Genomic DNA, 18,415 nt, shown 5'->3' with positions numbered 1-18,415 from the left:
TGCAATAGAGCAATGAAAAGGTAGTAAAGAAACCAAGGATCTAAAACAAGTGACAAAAATTTAAACAATAAAAATATTTCTCAGACAGAAAACCTCCAGTTCATAAGCTCAAGTTTATACAATAGTTGAGGTATCAATGGTACAACTACATGCTTAGAGGTGTATGAAAAAAGCTGTAATCAGCTGGAAAAGATGAAGTTCTATTGAAAACATTATTGAAACACAAGTAAATTATCCAAGGCATTTTGTCAATGGTGGCATTAGGCTGGAACATCAATTTACTACCAACTTTTTTCCTCCAAAGGATAGGATAAAAATGTAAAAATTTGCTGATGACAAGTTTGCAATATCAACCAATGTTGCTACATCTTCCATCTAAATAATGTTGACTTTAATTACATGGCTAGAATCAATACTTGAATCTTCAAATATAAAGTGGCAACAAAATATTGAAATTTTTATTGCATACCTATTGCTGGAACCATAGTTAAAACCTTCAGTATCAACAACAATGCTATAGCAGCAGTAGCTATGGTTTCTTTTTAATCCTAGATTTCTATGTTAGTTTACACAGTAAAGAAATTGTGTCATGAATGACATCAAATAAATACATAGGATTGATTAACTATAGGACACAATAGATTGTTACACAGGTGATGCTGATGAGTCTCTTCTGACCCAACCTACTCTCTCAAGTCAACCAACAAAGGACTTCCCCAGTAATACCTGGAACAAAGAGGCCAAAGTATTAAAAAATTGACAAAATAGATTTATTTTCCATTAACACACACAAATAGTTATATCTTCAAATTAGTTTCAGTCAAATGCTTTTTTTCAAATACAAAGTCTCTTTAAGTTGATTTAGATAAATTGATCTTTATTCAACGCATATTGTGTAACACCTCAATGTGTCTCTCTTGGCTTTACCATGTAAAGTAAAAGATTGCAAAACTATAAAGGTGCATACAGTGAAGTTTCCATTGTAATCAGCAATCTCAAAATAAATGAGATCAATCATAACAAATGTTCCTAGAAAGTCATATTGTACCAGACATGTACCAAAGACAAAAAACCATATTCATAGGAATACCAAGTATATATATATATATATATATATATATACATCATAATTGTTATATAATGAGTTGCACACAAATATGTCATTACTGTGAAGTGCAAATATATGTTCATGCCTTGCAATACAACTAAGTTCGAGAGTTGTAGTCTTCCCACATCCTTTGGACTATTTCATCTTGAAAATTCCCCTAGTCATCTCTATCTCTTTGATTCATTTCATGAGTCTCTACAATGGACACATTTATTTCAGCACAATCATCATCCTCTTCAAAATCCTCTTCGGATGGAAGACCATCCTCCATGGTAATGAAGTTGTATAGTATGCCACATGCCAAAACAATCCTTGTTTGGATAATTATACTATAGGATGTTGCATGCTTTAGGATAGGAAAATATTTTTTTAATATACCAAATGTTTGCTCAATCACATTCCTAAAAGAGGAGTGTCAGTGATTAAATAACTCTTTGGGAGTGCTGATCGGGTTTTCTCTACAAAACTCTTTTAGGTGGTAACGTGTACACCAATAATGGGCAAGAAAACTTGGTACATTTGGATACCCAGCATCAACTAAATAGAATTTGCATACACAAATGGAAATAAAGTTATAATGAAAATAGATCATACAAGTTTTGATTTAATATAATGATAATATTATCATATTAAATATGAATTAATATATGAGGAGGAACCACCAATGGATTTTCTCTAGAAAAAGGTAAAGCAAGCACCCGACTATCTGCAATAGACCCTTCCCAACCACAAGAATATATTGAAACTTGTAGTCAAATGAACAGACACCCAAAACATTCTATGACAAATTGCATTTTCTATCATGATATTGTGCTTGGATGTCAACATTGACAGTAAGAAGCATATGGGTTCCATCCATTGCACCAATACAATCCTATAAAAATAAATATTATTATCAAATATAAATTAATATTATTATTGTTTCTAGCAAAGAAAGAAATGTCACTAGAGTATTTACCTTGAAATATGGATCAAAATGGTCCTTCCCAACAATTTTTGGAGGAGTTGTTGCGAGACAGGGTAATAGATAATTGTTATGAAGTACTAATATGGCCTTCAAGACCTTGTGGAAGTGTCAAGTCACTGTCTCTCCTAAGTGACCAAAGTTATGGCCAATCTTTTAGCTCCTTAGATTATGGCAAAGGGTGTGGAGAAACATCATGAGTTGTTCTTCCAATGTTATGTTATCCGTATCTTGGATGCTCCCTTTTTGTCTTGGAATTTTGGCGAAGCGAAAGAAGGCTACTTGTGCATATTTGGTCATGGCAATTTGTGTTAGCAGAATGGATAATACGCTTATAAAAAGGACATGTAGCTCTTCTTTTCTAATTCCTATGTCTTCTAGCATCTTGGGAAGATACTACTATGAATACTGCAAGGTTGGCCAATAAAACATCAAGTATGCGCATGACCTTGATCTTCCTAACTATGGCTCCTTGGACTTCTATATTTCAAGTAAGATCCATCAAATGACCTACAATGAAAACAAGGTCACATGAATCTTACTATTGTTAAGAGTTGTATAAAAAAAATATAAATAATAATTACTTAAAACAACCGAGACTACATCAATACATAGAAACTTTTCTTACCACATAAGATCTCTAGACAATATGGAAGAGGCAACTTCTAGCTTACATTGTATTAAAGAGAGTATATGGAAAAGATCAAAAGGGGGGTAGAAATTACTAATCTAGTTTACAAAAGGTTTTGAGGACACAACATGTGTTTCAATAGGACCCAACAGTTCTATATGTCAAATCTGCAAAAGAGCTGAAATGGAACACTAGTCATAAAGATAGCGACCTCTAAAGAAAACATTCCTATAGAAAAACACAATTTTCATCTACTTTGGAGCCAGATAATGAAGAATATACACATACACTGAAAATGGTCAAACAAAGAGCTACACCATGTTTTGCAAGAAGAAAAGGATACTGCAGCTATATGTTAGCAGAAAAAGTAACAATTGAGCAAAAAAGGATAGTACAACTATAGTTGTTATAGTTGTTACCAATGCAAGTATGCGAAAAAATTGAGACAAGAGAAGATAGTTGTCCATCTCAGGGAGTGATGGTATCTTTATATTATAGAAGATGAATATTATAGACAAATTTCATGCATTCATACAAATGAATATTATAAACAAATTTTGAGTAATTATGATCATACTCATTGGATTAATCCATAGAAAATAGTTGCATAGAATGATATGATGAGTCTAAGAAATGGTTAAGATCTTTATCTATAATGTCTCTCCCATAGTTTTCAAATATCAATCATAGAAAATTTAAACTTCACATGTGAGACTTTAACAAATTAATTATTTCAGTAGAAGAAGTTTGAGGTGTATTTGATTGAAGGTTAATAATGGGACCTTCCCAATCCACCTTGTTTATCTTTCCTAATTTTCATTTTTTATTTTGTCTTGTGCATGCGATCTTTCCTAACTATGGCTCCTTGGACTTCTATATTTTGAGTAAGTAGGAAAGTGGCAAGAAACCCAAATGTGGTGGAAATAAATTTAAATGTGAAGAATACTTAATACAAAAGAAGTGGCCCAAAAACTTAGCATATCAAACCTTGAAAAATGGAGGCTTTTTTCAAATATACAAAAATGCACTATTTATCGAGATTCAGGGATGGCTAGCACAAAAAAAAATCATAAAAGCACAATAATCACAAGAGCGAGAACATATAGGAAAAATTTAGAAACACAACAATTAAGTAGAGATAGTTTTGTAATTGAAATAAGTAGCGGATTAAGGATACCTTGTCAGAAGAGTTGTGAGAAGGATAATGTGAATCCTATGCTATAGTTGGACCCGCCCACTACTAATGATATCCTACCTTAATCAATTGAGCCACAAAAAGAAGATGTAAGTCCTCCCTTTACATAAAAAACATGCTCAAACTCCACAAAAAGCTTGATTGCTTTCAACCACTGCACAAAATATAAACAGTTCTTCAAAACACACACAAATGAACCAAATATTAACATACATCAAAACAAGCAAATCAAATATGCAGAAGCACATAACATAAATGTAAAACCATTAACCTAAAACAAAAAGGATACATTTCATAAAAATTTCTAATCTTATTTAATGATAAAAGGCAGCATTACAAACATGAAAAATAAGGACGAAAGCAGAAAATTAAATTCCAACCGTAGCATTTGACAACCCAGATTGATGATGATGATTAACTTCTGGATTAATCAGACTTTTCATCTTGATGATAAATCATGGAGTGTGATTTGAAATAGTGATCACCAAAAAAAGTCATACGCAATCTAATCGAAAAGTTAATCAAGAAAAATTTTAAGCTTAGAACACCAAAATTTCATTTCAAATTCTTATACATTTTATCTACACATCTTTATGTAACTAAATTTGGACTCCTAAAAGTAGGGGTTTCTACTTTTGAGGAAAAGATTTCAATTAATTCATTGTAGTCCTTTTAACATATATAATCTCATTCCATCTACTTTTATTTGAATAACATATAATATTTTCATTTATGCATAGAAAAGTAAATATCACTATGTGACACAAAAATATTGATTTGAAAATTCATACAATATTATCTTATGCAAGTAAAATTAACTTAAAAAAACATTTATAATTATAAATAAATTCCTTCACAATGAAACTATTGAAATTAAAATATTACTTGAAATCCATCAAGCTCAAACAAGATTATTCCAAATCCTCCAATAAGACAATGAACCGTAAAGGAGCGTTACTCTCTTGAGATAAGATCATAAGAGGATTCAAAATTTTGAACCGTAAAGGAGTGTTACTCTCTTGAGATAAGATCATAAGAGGATTCAAAAGTTTGTTTATCTTGAAAGAACCAGATATCTGTTTTAAAACCATAGAGTGGTAAATCTCAAAGGTATGAAAATCAGATGCATTGTATTGTTTTTAGTTTAGATAAGGCAAAGCTTTTCCTCTCAATCAATAAAGAGAATGAATCTCAACCAGCCAAGACTCTATCTTTGGGGATTCTCCAGAAGAAATATATTCCTCTGAGTGTACATAAAGTTTAAGAGTCATGTTTCTAATGCAAAATATGATATTGAAATCTCCAGATAAAACTGCTAAATAGATTGACGGTTTCAATGGGATGAATATCATATGAGAAATCCTAAAAAATTCCGTCTCACATGCTTTTAAATAGCTGTTTTTTTTCTCTAAAAGATTGTGGCTTGCTATAAAATCTTTTTAAAAATGGCCAGGGCCAAATAATCAGAGCATAGTAGTAGGTGTTATTCATTTTGTTACGAGTCTTTTCATGTTGTTTCTCTCTCATGTTTTATTTCTCTTCCATAAACATTTGGGTGACTTCGATGAATGTTTTGTATTTATTTATCCAAAGTCTTGTATTCACATTTAGCAAGTCATTTAATACTATTGGTGACCAAGACAGTGAGCTCTTTCATATTTTATGACATGAACAATACTATTTGAAAATGAACTACTTGTTAGATGGTGTTGTAATAGGTTCAAAGAATGTGAAACTGAAAATATAAAATGAAAGAGCAAAAACCATAAAATACTACTCAGATTTTCTGGATACATTCAGATACAAACTAAATTCATACTGAAAATGATATTGAATAATACTGAATAAAATACTGGAATGATATTAATATGATATGAATAATATTGAATCATTACATTGATGTCTAAGCATCGTTATATAGTTTTATTTTCCCTTACAAGAACTACTTACGGGAATAACTTCCACAACTATATACTGAACTAATTTTATTTATCTAATCTAAACACAAAAACTAACCTAATTAATGTAATAAATCTAACATTCCCCCCTTATTACATTAATTCAACAATCATTCTTGCTAACTTAATTAATGTAATAAGTCCAACATTCCTAACCTAATTAATACATTCCTAACCTAATTAATGTAATAAGTTCAACATTCCCCCCCTTATTACATTAATCTGACAAAATTGAAAAGCCTTCACCAATATTATAAACCTTGATGAAGCTCCTTCACCAAACTTTGAAAGTAGTCTGCAACTTTAGATTGCAAATCCTAATCCTAAAGTTGAGCTCCTGCACTAATCTTTGAAAGTAGTCTCCAACTTCAGTTCGTAAATCTTAATCCCAAAGTTGAGCTCCTTCACCAATCTTTGAAAGTAGTCTGCAATTTTAGATTGCAAATCTTAATCCTAAAGTTGAGCTCTTTCACCAATCTTTGAAAGTAGTCTGCAACTTTAGATTGCAAATCTTAATCCCGAAATTTCTCTCATATCCCAACTTCAAATTGTGAATCCTAAAGTTGGCCTCATAAAAACATTGTTTCTACCTCTTTTACACAATGAGATATAGTTCCTTCACAATTTCACATTTCCATGGAGTGTGTTTGATGCCTCCTATGTGCTACACACAAGATGTCTTTCCTACGAAAGTCCACATCTCCTCCGAGTGTGTCTAACACCTCCTCAAGTGCTGTAGAAACAATCACCACTAACATATGGACATCTTTCCTCTAAAAGTTAACATCTCCTTTGAGTGTCTCAAACGCCATTCTTGAAATCCTGCCCCCCCGCCCCCTTAGTCAATAGAGGGACAATCACATAGCCAAGTCTCCTCTTTTCTTCAGGGACACAAATCTATTGATTCCCCTCTTATCTTCAGGGAGGAATTGGCCAAGCCCCAACTTTACAAGGACACAAATTGTGGCTTCTCATGTAGTAATCATCTCTAAGTGAGAAGCTAGCTTGAGATGATAAAAATCCTCCAACCTCCTATTTTATTCACAACAAATAGGGTCTGGTCATCCAAAATCTATTAAAAGCACTCTTCTCCCCATTGATTAACCTACTCTAATATCACTGTAATAAGCCCAAAGAATGTGAAACTAAAAATATAAAATGAAAGAGCAAAATCTATAAAATACTACTCAAATTTTCTAGATACATTTAGATACAAACTAAATTCATACTGAAAATGATATTGAATAATACTGAATAAAATACTGGAATGATATCAATATGATATGAATAATATTGAATCATTACATTGATGTTTGAGCATCGTTATATAGTTTTATTTTCCTTACATCAACTACTTATGGGAATAACTTCCACAACTATATACTGAAATAATTTTATTTATCTAATCTAAACACAAAAACTAACCTAATTAATGTAATAAACCTAACAGGTGTGTGGTGGATTCATCCTTGTTAGATCTACTAACTTGCATGATTTTCTGATGGATGAATCCACCAAAAACCATGATCTACAATTTATGGACTATAGTTTTGTTGATAATAAAAACTCTTCCCTTCAAATGATCAATGGACAAATTAGTTCTTCAGATTCTCTTGGGTTACTACATTCTCCTGACTGTAATCTCTTCTCTCCCATGGATTTTTCAACCATGGATATCAGAGTTGAAGAGAGTCCAATGAATGTTATGAAAGAAGATCATGATGAATTTGAGAGTAATGTGGGGCAACAGTGGAGTTTTACAGTGTGTGATGATCAAGAAATGGAAGAAATCTACAATCATTTCTTGATGAGGGAATTTTAAGGGTTTGATCAGATGGCGACTGAAAAATTGGTTGGGTTCCTTCTAAATGATTTTTATCTAAGTAGAAATTCCATATCTACAATAAAAAATTAGGTACATAGATTTTGTCACTTATGGTGCAATTTTTGAAATGGGAATCAACCATAAGATTCCTTTACAAAGTAGGCAATATTATAAGTTATGTCTCAAATATACTATAATGTTTTATTATTAATGAAAATGTGTTAGTTTTGATGAATTAAAAATACATTTAGAAAAGAAATAGGATGACACTTAGTCATCCTTTCAAGTCATAATGTTTGAGTAAATCAAGTTATACTATAGTGATGGTTGTTAAAAGCTTTAATTATTATGGAAATAGAACATAAGAATTAATCTTGATCGGTTATAATAGTTTGCTTGAGTGAGGGAGAGCAATGAAGGGAGGATAGGAACTGGAAGCGGCCATGTGTGAGGGTTTCAGAAGCTTGTTTTGCTGCCATTGGGCTATGCAGGCATAGGGAGAGCACCCCATTTCTCTTCAATCTAGTGTGGCCTTTTGTAGATTCAATATTTTGGATGATTATTGTTGTGTAGGGTTTGCGTTTATTGTGGAAAACAAATTTTAAGAGCTTATTTTTCAAAGTTTATTTTCCTGGCTCTTATGGCTGCGAGTGGGGTTTCCACAAGTCTCATTCTTGCTGAAGCCTCTAGTTGTGATGGATCTTTTCCTGGGGTAAGGTCATAGGAGCAGGATCCATTTTATGTTAGCGAGTGCCAGAAGTTAAATAAAGTTAATGCTTGTTTTTTGCATAGCCAGGATCGGCCTGTGCTAGTTATTCCTCCAAAAGCAGTAATGGAGGATGTGGACTATTTGGCCACAAATGCATTGATATGCAAGTTTCTTGGTATTCAGATTTCTCGGATGGCTCTGGAAGCTTGGATTTGCTATTTATGGTAGGTGGAAGGTGATATGGACATTATGTTGGTTGGGAACAACTACTTTTTGGTGAATTTCTCTTGCATGTCGGATTGAAATCGGGTCTTTGAGGGAGGCCCATATTTTTATGACAATGTAGGTCTTTTTGTCAAAACCTAGCATCCAAGGTTCAATTCCGCAGAGGATCTTCCTTTGAGAGTTCCTGTTTGGGTCCGCCTGTCGTGACTTCCTTTGGAGTTCTGGCATGAGGATATCTTGTGATAGATTGCCACTATGCTTGGAAAGCTGACTGCTACAGCCCACCAATCTCTAGACAAAAAGGTTATTTCCTATACCCGTATTTGTGTTGAAGTTGATTTAAATAATCCTTTGCTAGATTCTTTAGAAAATTTTCTTGGCTCTTCTTCTTGGATCCAATAGCTAGACTACAAATCTATTCCCTTCCATTGCCACCTTTGTCATGTGTATGGTCATTTATAGTGTCAATGGCCTCAAGCCTCCAAAGAAAATGGTACCCTTGTTGGGTTTTCTAGCCCAAGGATGGATAATGATGGTAAGGGGAATGGTCAAAATGTTAGTGGAAAGGGAAATGTTCAGATTGATAGTGTAGCTAAAGGGAAAGCTCAAATAAACACTTCAAGAGGGGCCAGGGTGATCTAGTACTACTGGTTCTGATAAGGATGGTTTTATCTCAGCTCAAAACCATGCTAAGGGGCAAGGTAAAAAATAATCTCATCTAAATCGGCAAGTGGACTCAGGATTTAATCATTTTGTGGTTCTTGACAATATGGTTATAGAAGAAGGTATTCCTATAGAGGCTCAGTGTGTAGCTACTAGTTTAGAGGGGAGGAGTTCTACTCTTAGTGGCAACCAGGATATTGTAGTTTAGCATATGCCGGAGACTTCTATTGGCCCTTAGTCTAGTGCCCTTTTGGTTTCTCCTACTCCATAGGAAAATGACATTCTTCTGGCAGATTTGGTTAAAAATGTGTTTGCCTCTAGTAAAGGAAAGGAATCTTCTCTTGCTTTGCTCTTGATGCAAAGATGTTTTAAGAAAGTCTCTTTTGCTACTCCCTCAAGAGTTGGGCAAAAGTAGGATCAGGAAAAAATTAAACTTACAGGGGATTCACTAGTAGAGTCTAGGGTTGTCAAGAACTTGGATGAGCATTTTCCCCACTCTACTCAATGATTATTCTCTCATAGAATGTGAGGGGGTTGAATAGAATTCCTAGACAAAACGCTATTCATGATCTAGTGATTGAGTATTCTCTAGATATCCTTTGTATCTAGGAGACCAAGCTTTCAGTGGACTCCATGTTTAGATGTGCTCCTAACATTTGGTTTCTAGGCCAATGTCAGTGCATTAGTGCTTTGGGGAACTCTAGTGGTCTTGCCATCTGCTGGAATCCAAGGAAAGTTACGCCACTTTACTGGGTCTCTTGCCTCTCAGCTCTTTCAATGGTTGCTTCCTCTCTAGAAACTGGAGAGATGATTCTTGTTACTAATGTGTATGCTCCTATTGATCTCCCTGGCAAGCCTAAGCTCTGGGATCATATTAGGCATGTCAGAAGCTATCATCCTTTCTTGCCTTGGATTGTGGTTGGAGACTTCAACTTTGTTCTTAGTTTAGAGGAGAAGAGGGGTGGGCTGGCTCACTTGGGTCCTTCTTCTAAGATTCTTCGACAAAATATTGATCTTTTACATCTCTCTGATGTCAAACCTTTCAATGGGCTCTTTACTTGGAACAATTGAAGGGTTGGAAATGATGTTATCTCAGAATGCTTGGACATGTTCCTTGTTTCCTGCTTTTGAAATTTTGGCTCTCTTTTGCTCTCTTCTAAAATTCTTGATTGGAGAGGTTTTAACCACTAGCCTATTAAGCTCACAGCTAGTTATGTTGTTGTCCCCAAGAAGCCTCCCTTCAAGTTCCAGCTGATGTAGCTTTGAGACTCTTCTCTTCATGACTTAATGGCTCACTGGTGGAGATAGGGAGGCCCTGCCTATGGCACTGCTATGTTCTCCTTCTCTAAAAAACTTCAATATGTTAAAAGGATGTTGAAGCATTGGAACAAGAATTATTTTGGTAATTTCCATATTATGAAGAAGAGGGCTCGTGATTGTCTTGATGTTATTACTAGGTAGATTCAGGATTTGTGTTTTTCAAAAGCTCTTGGCATTGTAGAATCTCGAGCTTCTATTGATTTAGCTACGTGGGATCTTAGAGAAGAAATTTATTGGAAATAGAAGGCTCAAGTTGATTGGCTTTAGGAAGGGGACAAGAACACTGCATTTTTCCATAGATATGTGCAAGCTCGACATAATAGGAGTTACATTTCTTCTCTTGTTACTTTTGATGGGACACATCTAACTTCTTCTCAAACTGTTTCCAAGGAAGCTATTTAGTTTTACTCTACTCTCTTTTCAGATGATTTACCTCCAACAGAGATTGAGGAGAATACTATCTTGTCTTGTATTCCCTTTGTTGTGACCAGGAAGATGAATGATTCTCTCATGAGGCCAATTACTATGTTTGACTTGGCGGGGGTGGTCTTCAGCTTGCGAAAGGGCAAAGCTCCAGGGCTGGATGGCTTCCCTGTTGAATTCTTTCAGGAATTTTGATATAAATCATGACCTTTTGCATGTGGTTTATGAGTCCTTTTCGAACAAAGAAATGCTTCGGGCCTTGAATGCTACTTTCTTAGTCCTTATTCCAAAGAAGGAAGAGGCTAATTTGCTGGACTTTTTAAAGCCCATTGCTCTTTGTAATGTGGTCTATAAAATCGTTACTAAGCTCCTATCAGAGAGGCTTAAATTTTTCCTTCCCATGGTTATCTTTGAGGAACAAGGGGGTTTTGTGCCAGGAAATTTTTTTTTGGATGGGGTGGTTATTGCTTTTAAAGCTATTCACTCTATGTGTACTTTTAGGGAATGTGCTATGTTTATTAAGCTAGATATGACTAAGGCTTATGACAGAGTCCATTTGGATTTCTTGTGGAAAGATTTTCTAGCTTTTGGCTTCAATCAAGATTGGGTTAGATGGGTTCTTAGCTATGTTACTACTCCTTCCTTCTTAGTCCTTAATGGTGAACCGACGGAGCTTTTTTGGGCTTCTAGAGGTCTTTATTAGGGAGATCCCAGCTCACCTTATTTGTTTTTCATTATGGCTAAGGGACTTGGTAGACTTATCAAGTTTCATGTTTCCAAAAATGTGATTCAAGGATGGCAATGGGGAAATGGTTTGCCTACTCTTTCTCACCTCCAGTTTGTTGATGATACTGCCCTTGCTGGAAGAGCTCAGATTCAGGAAGCTAAAGCCTTTCGGCTCAGCTTGGATTTTTATTTGGCTATCTCTAGGTAGAAAATTAATGACCAAAAGTCCTCTATTTTTTTCTTCAACACTCCTAAGCCAATCCAGTAGAGGATTGTTAATATCTTGAGATTTCAGATTGTGTCTCTCCTTCTAACTTACTTGGGGGTCCCTATTGTGGTGGGTAGCTAGCCTAGGCTTTTTTGGCAAAGCTTGCTTGAAATTTTTTTAACAAAGGTTCAATCATTGGACTTACAGGTGGCTCTCTACTATCAGTAGGGTGAGACTCCTTCAATCTATAATTCAGGCTCTTCCCATATATAGAAGCATGGTTCAAGCTACCCTGGTGTATTTTCTTAAGGAATTTGGTGCCCTCTCTCCCTAATTTCTTTGGAGTGGCAGTTTGCAACATACCAAATGGAGCCTCATTAATTGGGATACTGTTTGCAGGCCAAAAAAGGAAGGAGGCCTTGGTCTTCGGTCTACTATCTTGTCCAGTCAAGCTCTTGCTGCCAAGCTCTATTCGCATTGGTGTACTAGTCAGTCTAAGCTTTGGGCCAATATTCTGTCACACAAGTATTTACATAGTGTTGAACCTTCATATATTTTTAGGTTTTCTCTTGAGGGAAGAGGCTCTATGGTGTGGAATACCCTCAAGATTGGTGCTCACCTGGTGAAGAGAAGTTTATTTTGGATTTGCAACAGAGGCACTAAGGCTCTATTTTGGAGTGATTCTTGGAATGGGCATACTCCTCTCCTTTCCTCTCATCCTCACTTGTAGACTCTATGTGATTCTTTCCTTTCTACTAGATGGAATAAGGTGGATCATTATAAGGAGGCTTTTAACCTGGGCCTTACTGTGGGTTATAGATGGATGAATTCTTTTGATTGGCCTCTGGGTGGTTCAATGGGAGATCAATTGGAACTATCTTAGATATTGGCTTCTATGGAGTGTAGCTCATTGCAGGAACCTAATGTTTTGGCTTGGGGAGGTGCTTCTTTTGGCAAATATTTTATTTCTTCTAGGTACCTTGCACTAACAAAGAAACTTTTCAGTGAGGTGGAGGTCTCTTGGTGGAAGAAAGTTTGGAATAGTTTTTCATGGCCTAAGTGTAACTTTTTCCTCTAGATTTTGGTTTACAATCGTTGTCTCACTTGGGATAATCTTTGCAAGCGAGGCTTCCAAGGGCCTTCCATTTGTGTTCTCTGCCGCAATAGTGAAGAGACTGTATCTCACCTTTTTTTCTAGTGCCCCTTTGCCAAACAGATTTGGCACTTCTGGTGGAGTGTGTGGGGATGCACGTGTTGGCATGTTTCCTCTTTGTCTAAATTTTGGGACCGTTTGGGCCATTCCCCTTCCAAGAAATATTTTCTTTAGGTTGCTTGGACTATCGGCCCTTCCCTTATTTTATGGCACGTTTGGCTTGAGAGGAATAGGAGGATCTTTCATGATTTGCAGTTTGAGATTAGACACCTATGGGGAAAAATTGCTTATTCTCTTCAGGAAACACTCCTAGATAAATGTGACATCGGTGGGGTTTTGGATCCTACTGATGCTGGTATTTACTCTCGCCTCTCCTTTCCTCCTCAGGGTTGCACTCCCTCGATCCCTCACACCCGCTCTAGGAATAGAGCTAAGCAACACTCTCAACATGTTAATCATTAGGGACATTGGTCTCCTCTTGAGGCAAGCACTCTTAAAATCAACACTGATGGTTCTTCTTGAGGAAATCTTGGTCCAGCTAGTATTGGGGGAGTCGAGTGTGATAGTTCTAGTGATATTTAGTTTCTTTTTTCTCTATACAAGGGTTACCATACTAATAATGTCGTGGAAGCCCTAGCTATCTTGGTTGCAGTGGAACAATGTTGTCAACGTGGCTAGAAAAGAATCATTTGTGAGACTGACTCGTGGGTGGTTGTGAACTTATTGCATAATAGGAACTTTGTGCATGTGGATTGGCATTTGGCTCTAGTTATTCAACAGATCATTTAGTTATGCAATTCTCTGGATTCTGTGTCTTTTATGCATATCCCTCATGAGTGGAATGGTGTGGCTGATTGTCTGGCTAAATGGGCTTTTGAGTAGGGGCCAGCTTGGAACATTCTTGATCATAGGATGCTTTCCATTGATTTATCTCAAATGCTGGTTCAACTTGTGGACCAGGATAAAGCAATGTAGTTCTCTTTGGTTCTTGTGTTGTTTAGCCCTCTTTGATATTCAATAAAATTTTTACCCCTCTTTTAGTTAAAGAATTAATTTTGATCTTATATCATTCTAAATTTTATTTGAAAAAATGTTTTTAAAATTTTAAAATTAATAAACTAATGGAATAAATAAGTTAGTAGATCTACCAGCACAACTCTCCTTGTTAGTCATAAGAAACAAACAAGGAGAGTTGTGCTAGTAGATGTGTTATTCTCTCCTGCATCATATATGTTAATACTTTCACTTATCAGATGGTAATGGTGCTTGTTGCATTATCGCCACCCATGAATGCATTCGTAACTTATTAATTTAATGCTCGATTATCCTGGAAGCCCTTGAGCTATGATATAAATTTGGTTCATGATGTAGTTTGAAAATTTCATGCTCAAGTTGAGCCAGAGCATGATTGACAGTTTTGATTCTCTCCAAGGAAGCAATGTCATTATGCTTCTGGTACAAATTTTAAGTAGAGGATTGATCTAATCATATATTGTTACAAGAAAGATATCTAAAATAGCAAAAGGAAATAAAAGATAACATATTCGTGATTACTCACTGTCAAGGTTAAGAATTTTACTATAAAAGGTCCGCAAATAATGCACCCACCGAATCTGCTGTATACTGTTAGCATAGCAGATATATTGATGTGAATTCTGTTTCTAATAATAGGTCTCTTTCTAATAATAGCAGTTATTGGAACTACCTTGTTTTGGGGGGGAGACAAATGATTGTTTGTTGTAGGATGAGGGGTTTGTCAAATGTTGTAGATGTAAATGTAAAGGATGCGACTGTTTGATAGCATTTCACGTCATATAATATAATGACTGTTGGATGACTTTACAAGGTGAACACCAGAAAATGAGCTTCGGAACAAGGTTTAAATATTCGACACATCTCAACAGAATTTTATTAATTGTTGTGGTTGCCCTCGACAACTCAGACACCTATTTAGAAATCAGAAAAACATATGCTTGACTCGTTCGCATTGTAAGAATACCCCAAATCAGTTTTCTAGACCTAGCTATTAAAATATAAAGAATACCCAAATCAATTTTCAAAACTTGGCTACAATAATCAGAGCCATTTATACAAAAATTCCATTATAATAGTGTTTGTAAAACTTAACAGGCTACCCGTTAATCCAAATACCAGATTTCTGGCTCATTTTCTTTGGCTAATTTACGAAAAAAACTGGACACAGTTGCATCATAACCATAGTAAAAGATAGTGGTAATATAAAGTGCATGAAGCCTGCATTATGACATTGCCAAATGGCCAGAAACATGAATCAATCGCATTCTGCTAAAACTTCAAAACCCCCAAACGCAGTGATTTTTAGAAACTTGTGCGAAAACTTCAAATCACCCAACAAAAAAGGGGAAATACAGGCTAGTAGTCTTTTCCGTTCAAGCTTTTTCTACCATTACTAATAACAATACCTTTCACACCATCAACACTCCAACCCTAAACTAAAAGCACTCATGCAACGGTTGCAGAACTCCACAACATACTGGGTACCCCATGACACTCTGTAAATGAGTTGCTTGTGTAAGATAAAGCCCTGCAAGAGAAAATAACAAAACATGAAGAGTTAAGAGAGAGTACAAGATACATAGTAGTAAGAAACCATGAAGACCTCAAAACCCAAAATCTGGCATGTTATTTTGCAGGGGTTTGAGAAGAATGCATCTCAGACTGTTGTGGCATTGGAAGTAGACCCACAAAAACTCATTTTTCTTTTACCCATCTTTTTTCCTTCTCCAGATTTTTAATTGCAGTGGTAAAAAGATATTTTGGAAACATGCAATGGGGTAGTGAAATGCAAGAACATACCTTGAAATGCAAGACCTCTAAGAAATGGAAGACCTCTGAAATCGATCTCCTGAAATGGACCTCTGAAATCGATCTCCTGAAATGGCATCATGAAATGTAGGAGTAGGAGTTTTTCTATGGACACGATGAAACATTCAATTTGCAATATGTTGGGAAAAGTAAATTGGAAGACCTAATAGATTATAGATTTTGTCATAGTGAGATTGGGAATGAGATTGGCCCATTCCAATTACAAGTTTTTTTAAGAATGGATAAAAGCCCATTTTGGGCTAAAATAAGAATTCAAAATTCTATTCTCTAATCCCATTCCATGTGGCAAACAAAGAATTAGAAATGTATTCTAATTTTCTAATCCCATTCACATCTTATTCCATTGACCAAATAGGCCCTAAAGGCATCTGTCTATTCAATTTATCCAAGGGCCAGATATCGATGTGATTCATCTGGGGAAATAGCATGATGGCCTCCTGAGGGAGAGTTTCTATATGATGTTTAGCTCAGGGTCCGTGATGCCAAGTGATCTACTCTCCACTAGAGTCCCTATATAGTAGACCCATAAAGTGTTTGATCAAGACTTGTTGTATTACATTATCTCATGATCTTCACTTTAGTCCTTTGTACTATTTGGCATGAGTGTTAGCTATGGATGGATGATTGTGTTGTGTGTTTATGGTTAGATCATTATCTCCATCAGTATGACCGGAGTAGGCCTATTGGTACCACATGGTTGGGAGGTGTAGCTACCTATAACACTACTAGGAAACAATGTACAAAGATGGTCTATTTCTAGTTTGAGGCCAATGTACTTTGGTGTATGCAGAGTATGTTGTCTAGTGATTTATGTTTTACTTTGGAAGCATTTGATATCATATTTAGATGACAATTAATATGTTACTTCATGCATTCCTTTATTATGATGTTGTATCATATTCCTAGATGATGTTTCTTACCACTGCTTTGGATTAGTGATGCTATTGGTAGATTAGCATGTTAGATGTACTTGTTCTTATGATGTTATTTAATGGTTATTGGTAAGAATGATCTCATGGTACAGCTCCAACTATCTTGTTGGCAATTTGAAGTTCATGCTCGGGGGATGCCTAGGGCCTTTGAGGTCTCAACATGCCATTATGGTTGGGAGGAAATGAGGATAGTTTTTTTAAGTTTGGCGGCTCTTTGCTTGTATTTTCCTTCTTGAGATAGTCAATTTATGTACATGTATTTTAACCGCAATATTGCTTTCTGCATGATTAGCTTAGATGCTATGGATTTAGATGTTAATTTTTTTTTATCACCTTATGCTTTTGAGTGTTTACTCCTCTACTATAATTATAGTCTGGTTCCAGTAGTCCTTAGTGTAGTGGTTCTAACTCTATCTTTCTTCTAGAATTATCAACAGAATTTTTCCTTGTAAACTTGGATGATATTGGTTCAACATTAGGTGATATTGGAAAATTATCACATGACTATAGAGAGAAATATTGTACGACACTAGAAAATATCATGCAATACTAGAAAATCTCATGTGATGCTAGAAAATATCATGCAATGGTAGAAAATATCACATAGAAGTAGCAAGTTCTATCATATTATACTGGTAAAATATAACATGACAATAGTAAAATATATTGTGCAATGCTGGAAAGTATTGCATGATAGTTGTAAGAAGTATTACATGACACTGGAAAAGTATTTCCTAGTATTACTAAATAACATTGTACAATATTGGAAAATTATTGCATGGTTTTTGTGCAAAAAACTTGCTCAGGTAAACATCAAGTAATTTTGGACTTGTCGGGTGAGTTTCAAAGGCTGTTTTGGATACCCTACTAGGTTGTACCCCTTCCTAGGTCTTAAAGATTAAAGATTAAGGGTTTCTTGTTTATTTAAACTTTCATAGTTGGTTATTGAATGCATTGGTAAGTAGTGATGCTTGGAGATCATTGGTTTCTTGGATTGTTTGGTTAATTCTTCCATTGCAATCTTTTGATTGATTGTATGTTGATATTATTTGAATCCATGCTTGATACTTTAAAAAAAAATGTATTGGCTTTTATTTATCCTTGTTTCAAGGATCTCCAAGAGGGGCACTACAAAATGAAAAAAGTAGATAATCCATGTCAAATAGAAGAAGGATGAAGCAAGCCTCAAAGTATACATCTTTGAAAAATGAATGGGTATCTCTAAGCTCAAGGAATACCCATTTTGGCATTTTTTAAGTCCAGGATGGGTTCAATCTCTCAAACTCTAAGGTATGAGAATTCTATTACTATATTTCAACTTTGTTTTCTCTAGAGGTCACCTTTTCTCCATGTCTAAAGTTTCCCCCCTCCATGACCTCTCGTCTTAAGGCTAATGGGGCAAATAAAGGTATCCTGGGTGCTAGACCCATGCCTATGACCTCTCTGGCTATTGGGTTAATCTTTTCCTCTTCTCTAGTTCCCCCTCTAAGGTTCTTTCCACCTTTTTATC

Source organism: Cupressus sempervirens, chromosome 4 (genome assembly GCF_028749045.1).
Source record: "Cupressus sempervirens isolate cs-2001-9-10 chromosome 4, ASM2874904v1, whole genome shotgun sequence".
Classification (NCBI taxonomy): Eukaryota; Viridiplantae; Streptophyta; class Pinopsida; order Cupressales; family Cupressaceae; genus Cupressus; species Cupressus sempervirens.
This window is presented reverse-complemented; position numbering follows the sequence as displayed.